Source organism: Electrophorus electricus, chromosome 19 (genome assembly GCF_013358815.1).
Source record: "Electrophorus electricus isolate fEleEle1 chromosome 19, fEleEle1.pri, whole genome shotgun sequence".
NCBI lineage: Eukaryota > Metazoa > Chordata > Actinopteri > Gymnotiformes > Gymnotidae > Electrophorus > Electrophorus electricus.
The window spans coordinates 6190556-6195812 of NC_049553.1; the positions used below are offsets into that span (position 1 = coordinate 6190556).

The following is a 5257-nucleotide window of genomic DNA, read 5'->3' on the forward strand; positions in this document are numbered from 1 at the left end:
CCCACCAGCACTGTACAATAGCCCGGCGTGCCCCCCTGTTCCGGCCCTCCGTCGACTCACCCGAGCCCGGCGGAAAGAGCAGTGAGGCGCGAGAGCAGATGTGGCAGCGATGCTTGCCCGTGCGTGTCGTTGCGCGGACAGGGCACGCGAGCACGCAAAGCCTCCTTCGCGACCCTCCGCTGACCTCTCCGCTCCCCTGGACTCCCCCGCACACTTTTCTCTCCCTCTGGTGCACGCTTGTCTCTTTTCTGCTCGCTCGCGTCGTGTGAAGCACGGGCTCATTCACAGCCAATCACAGCTTCCCCCTCCGCCCTCACACTGAGAGGAGCGGAAGCCCGGTTCCTCCTGCACCCTCCTATCTCGTCCCTCTTTTGCACGGAAATCCCTCGCTAATAGCAGCTGCCGTAGGCTAGTGATATGTGTGTGCGTGTCTCTGTGTGTGTGTGTGTGTGTGTGTGTGTGTGTGTGCATATGACAATTATTTGAAGACAAAAAACAAACAAACTGAGAGATCAAGACAGGAAGAGAGTGCCTGTCGACAAGCTTTTACGAGTTTGAATTCATAGTTTGAGTTTGTTTTTTCGTGAATTTGAATTAATGAGCATCTGGTCACAGCCACTTTAAACAGCCTGTTGAAAATGCAGTCAGAATGATAAAACACAGTGCTCTGTGGGCGGTACACGCTTCCTCCTTCGTGGAAGGGGTCCCAGCCCCGGGGGTCTCAGCAGAGGGCTCCAGCCGGGTCAAACAGCTCCCGGGGCGGGGCTCTGCTGTGCCACACCATTACGTAAAGCCGACCTTTGCGTCCTCCGAGCCCTTAGCGGTGTGTTTATCTGACAGCTAGTGTCGCACCGTGTCCCTCGGAAGAGGAAAAGTCAGGAGAACTCGGCTAATCCCAAACGTGTGCGTCCTGGCCGCAGAAAATGTGAGGGAAAGCGCCGAAAGTAGAGCTTTGACCTGCCGATGGGCCTCGCTGATCTGGGAGCTCTGTGACCATGAACTGGAAGAGAAACAGAGAGAGAGAGAGACAGCTCTTAGAAGCAGAAGCCGAGGGTAATGAAAGACGATTTTGTTTAATTTATCATACAAAAAAAGAAGTCGACCTTTTTCATTTCTTCAATAGCCCCTTCTCTATGAGCTCTAGTTAAAACATGCGGCTCCTTTGTGTCTTTGCCTTAAATCCTTACAATACGATTTTCAAAATACTTGAAATGTAACATTTTGAAGGACATATGTATAATATTCCACCAAAGTAACAGTTGAGGTTCAGAAAATGCAAGCAATCATGTCTTGTTTACACAACATGACAATCCTGACTTTTTTTTAAAAACTCCTGTTCCTTTGAGTGCATCACACAGGGTTATGAATGTTATCACTCTCTCAGTCTCTAATGTCATGCGGAATCTGCTGGAACCTAATGCCTTACTGCTTACGCCTTTCACAGGAATAAGATCAAGCCACTGTATCTGACTGTATCTGTTTACAGCAATGTGCTGGATGTGTATAACATCGCAATATTCCAATAAAATGAATATATATCCCCTTGATAGATCTTTTTCTTGCTGTGTGAAAACCTGCATGAAACCTTTGAAGAAATGCCATGGGGTGTGTGCGCGCCGCAAAGCACAGGACGCATACTCTGGGTTTTTCTAAAGATGTGCCGCCCTGCGCCACACTTGTGTGTTCAGCCTTAATAGCTGTTACAAAGTTGGATGCCAACCAGCTAAGTCACCTCAGGGTTTAGTGTTGAATGCCTTAGTGTCTGAGCAAATTAATTTATGGTAAGAAAAACAAAGAAAATCTTGAGCTTTACCAGTGTACTTATGACTTGCGCATATGGTTTTGTTTCCATTTTTCAGGGGGGGGATGCCAAATTTTATCTACCTTCAGAATTTCTGGAGGCGAAGTCTGTGAGTCACAGAGCCACAGCGGCTGTAGGTTTGTCCTGTGGTCTCTTAACCGTGTACGCCTCACGGGTGCAGAGATGGCGTTGGCCTTAGCAAATCGCGTTACCCAGCACAACCATGGCGCGGGAACGGCGCGCTCTGGTAGTGCCGTACGGAACGGACCGCCACCAGACCTGGGCGCGGAAGCGTTCTGGCTGCCGCCATGCCAACGCTTCAAGAGGGCTGGCCCGCCTTGAAATGACAGGAGGAGTTTAAGTGTGAGTCATGACCCTGCAAAAGAGAGAGAGAGAGAGAGATACTCCGCTAAAAAAAAACAGACAAATGCGCTACTCTACTGGTTTTGTCCTACTTCAGATATCTGCATCTAAATTGAATAGAAACTCAGGGTGGGGTGCAGAGTGAGGACAATATCAGGGCCCCGCACAGCTGTCCAGGAGGGTGGGGAAATCGGTGGTGTATCACATGACAAGGTGCGCAGGGAACTCCGTCTGTTTTCACAGGGTTCCAGCTTAATAGCGTCGTGAGAGTCAGGCCTAGTATAGCAGCACAAGGATTTAAACACTATTGTAAGTCTCTCTCTGGACAAGATTGTCTGCTAACATGCTGTAAATGGAAATGTCATATAATCATTTTCTTTAAAATTCAGTATTAAAAAAAAGCCCTGTTCAGTGGGGCAATTCCTTTGCGTTTCTACCTACCGAAGGAATTCTGGTGATCCAGACTTAGGTAAGGGAAGCTTTTTTAAAACTATCTCAGGACAGCTGTTAACAGCTTTCACACAGGTGAAAAGGATGATGGGCCCTGGACTAGGCCCTTTTGGCTCAGTGTTCAGAATTATGTGGTTGTAGAACAGGATGGTTAAAACAAAAGAGCAGGACAGGGCAAAGAAGACAATGGATTTGACCTCTGAGTACTGAAGGTGAGTACTCAGTCTATTGGACATAGAAAAAGAGGAGTGCGTTTGGTATGACGGCACAGCAGTGATCTTTCTGTGGGTCCAGGATTCCTGTATCTACTCCTCTACTGTGTCATGTGGTATTTCTGAACAGAATAAGATTAATAAAGTGAATTAGTAACCACTTCACAAGTGCAGTTGTCCCACATTCCTTATTACTCATGTGTAGGACATGAGACTCCCAAGGTTTCTGAGGCAAGTTAAAATACAGTATCATCACAACAGTGTCAGGACATTGCTCTCAGAAGCCTTGCTCATGCACTTAACCAGCTTACGCAAACAAGTATCCGCTACACACGCAATAGAATATTGTAACACTGTTGTTACATTGTAACTGACACGTATTGGGCTGACGCAGTTGTGTTGACTTCAACGTAGCTCCTGTTAAATGTGCATCTCTGTAGTCTGGGGCAGATATGTTGTTCCCCCATAAATCTTTGCCCTGAAAGGGGTGCAGTACCAGCGGGTCACCACACTCCCTCGCTGACTCTCGGTAACCCGGTGATAGTCGAGGGAAACTCCCGGGATCCACTGCCCAGCGTAGCAAAGCGGGAGAATTGGCACTGCTGTCTCTACTGCTGTCTCTCAGCTCAACTCTAACTGCTGCGAGCTGACAAGGTGTAAAAGTGGGCTTACCATTCGCAGAAGGAATTGACTCCTTGTTTGGATAAGAAAGCAGGAAGTGGAAAAAGCCCGTGTCTGTGCTCGGTACGACACGCTTGCGCCGGCTCGTTGTTGGCTATTCGACAATAGATCGTGACAGCCACGCACCACGCGATGTCCGTTTCTCGAAGAGCTGACGAAGAGTGCTTCAGCCTGTTGTCGCAGTGCTGGGACAAAACACCGTGCGCCGCTGAAGTGTAATGAGAACAGTGCGCAGCAACAACAAGCAAGTTTCTTCTGGTTGTCTTGTTTATTGTCAGAGTGGATTTGTGCATGTTTCGGGCAACGCTATAAACACAGCGCTGTTCAGATTACTCCGGGCTCTTCGTACAACATGCATCCGTGACTTTGTCCGTCTTTTCCAGCATGACACGTAAACAAACGTGCTCTCACAATCATTTCCAAGCTGATGTCCTGGAGTGAAACTGGCTCTCTGCATCCAGAAGAAACCTTCGTCTTTTCATCGGCCGCGCAAAGCGGAAATCATTTCCTGGTGGAAAGGGCTTGATTAAAACAGTTCCTCTAAGGAAAGGGTTCCTTATGGCAGAGTTTTAACACGTCTTTTCCCACCGATGCATCTTGATATTTTAAGTACGTTGAGTATGTAGCTCTTCCCCTTAGCTTCCTCTCATGCAGAAAATACTGGGGCAGCATGTCTGAGCAGGTGTCCCGTAGAAGTGCCATCGGGTTTAACTGAGCGCTATCGGCCATGGCCGATACCCGTGGCTCCTGAAACGTCGTGACCGAAAAGCCACGTCTACACTCTCCCATCAGCGTGTCTTCTTTCCTAATTATCTCCTAATTGTCTCCTAATTATCTCCGTCTCCCCCACCCCCCCTTCCTCCATCTTTCCGTTCCACATCTATTCCACCCGTTATTCACTCTGTCTGACCAACATGTGTGTTCGTGCGTAAGGGTTTGATTCCTGTTGTTTCAGCCTCCGAGACCTTCCTTTGCCGACTGGCCGTCGTACACCGAGTCTGTGAGTAAGAGGGGCACGTCAGACCCTGAGTATGTGGAAAAAGGACCAGACGGCTGCTGGGAAGCAGAGTTAAACACACTCACCATTAGCAATGGAATTTAATATAATATGGAATGGACACGGGGTGCAGTGCAATATGTTCCCTGTACCTATAAGTTACTTCACAAATGTCACGTCATCACTTTCCATCACTTGTGTTACAAATGTGTAACAAATATGTGATGCTGTTAAGAATTCATGTCACCAATGCAGGGTTAGTGTATTATGTTTTGAAGGCCATTTTTAACCACAGTTTGTAAAGTGTCTGGTTAAAACTGTAATTCCCAGCTGACGTAACTGACAGTAGGTGCGCTGTGAGCTGTGCTTGTTCCTTCACCTCGAAAAATATCATTGGCATCATTTTGCTTTTATCACCTTTCAAATGAGGTGATGGAAAAATCCTGACAAGTCAACATCAAAAAGGTACACCCATAAACGTAAACAAAAACAACATCGACTGCTAACTTGATCTCGCCAGCTTCTTAGAAATCTGCCCCCAACTGCTGTGGACCAATGGATCATTATCACGCTAGAGTGAAATGACTAGATTAGCAGTGCTCGCTCAAACAACAGTGCTTTGATAAGTGGACTTATTTATTAGCAACCTCTGTTTCTACCTTTATGACATCTAACTGCTTAATAGCTTCAATAAATGGCCTCTTAAAGCAAATTTAGCAAGCATGTACGTTTGTATTAACTTATTTTATACAG

At 47.1% G+C, this 5257-nt stretch overlaps 1 protein-coding gene across 8 annotated transcripts in view; it reads left to right on the plus strand.

Annotated features, from left to right (window-relative positions):
- Positions 1 to 1547, plus strand: part of dysf (dysferlin, limb girdle muscular dystrophy 2B (autosomal recessive)) — a 59506-nt gene extending 57959 nt beyond the window's left edge. For all 8 annotated transcript variants that reach the window (XM_035519678.1, XM_035519682.1, XM_035519685.1 and 5 more), the window contains one exon: positions 1 to 1547. This exon is cut by the window's left edge and continues 93 nt beyond it. The gene's annotated coding sequence lies outside the window, so the exon portion shown is untranslated.
- The last annotated feature ends 3710 nt before the right edge of the window (positions 1548 to 5257 follow it).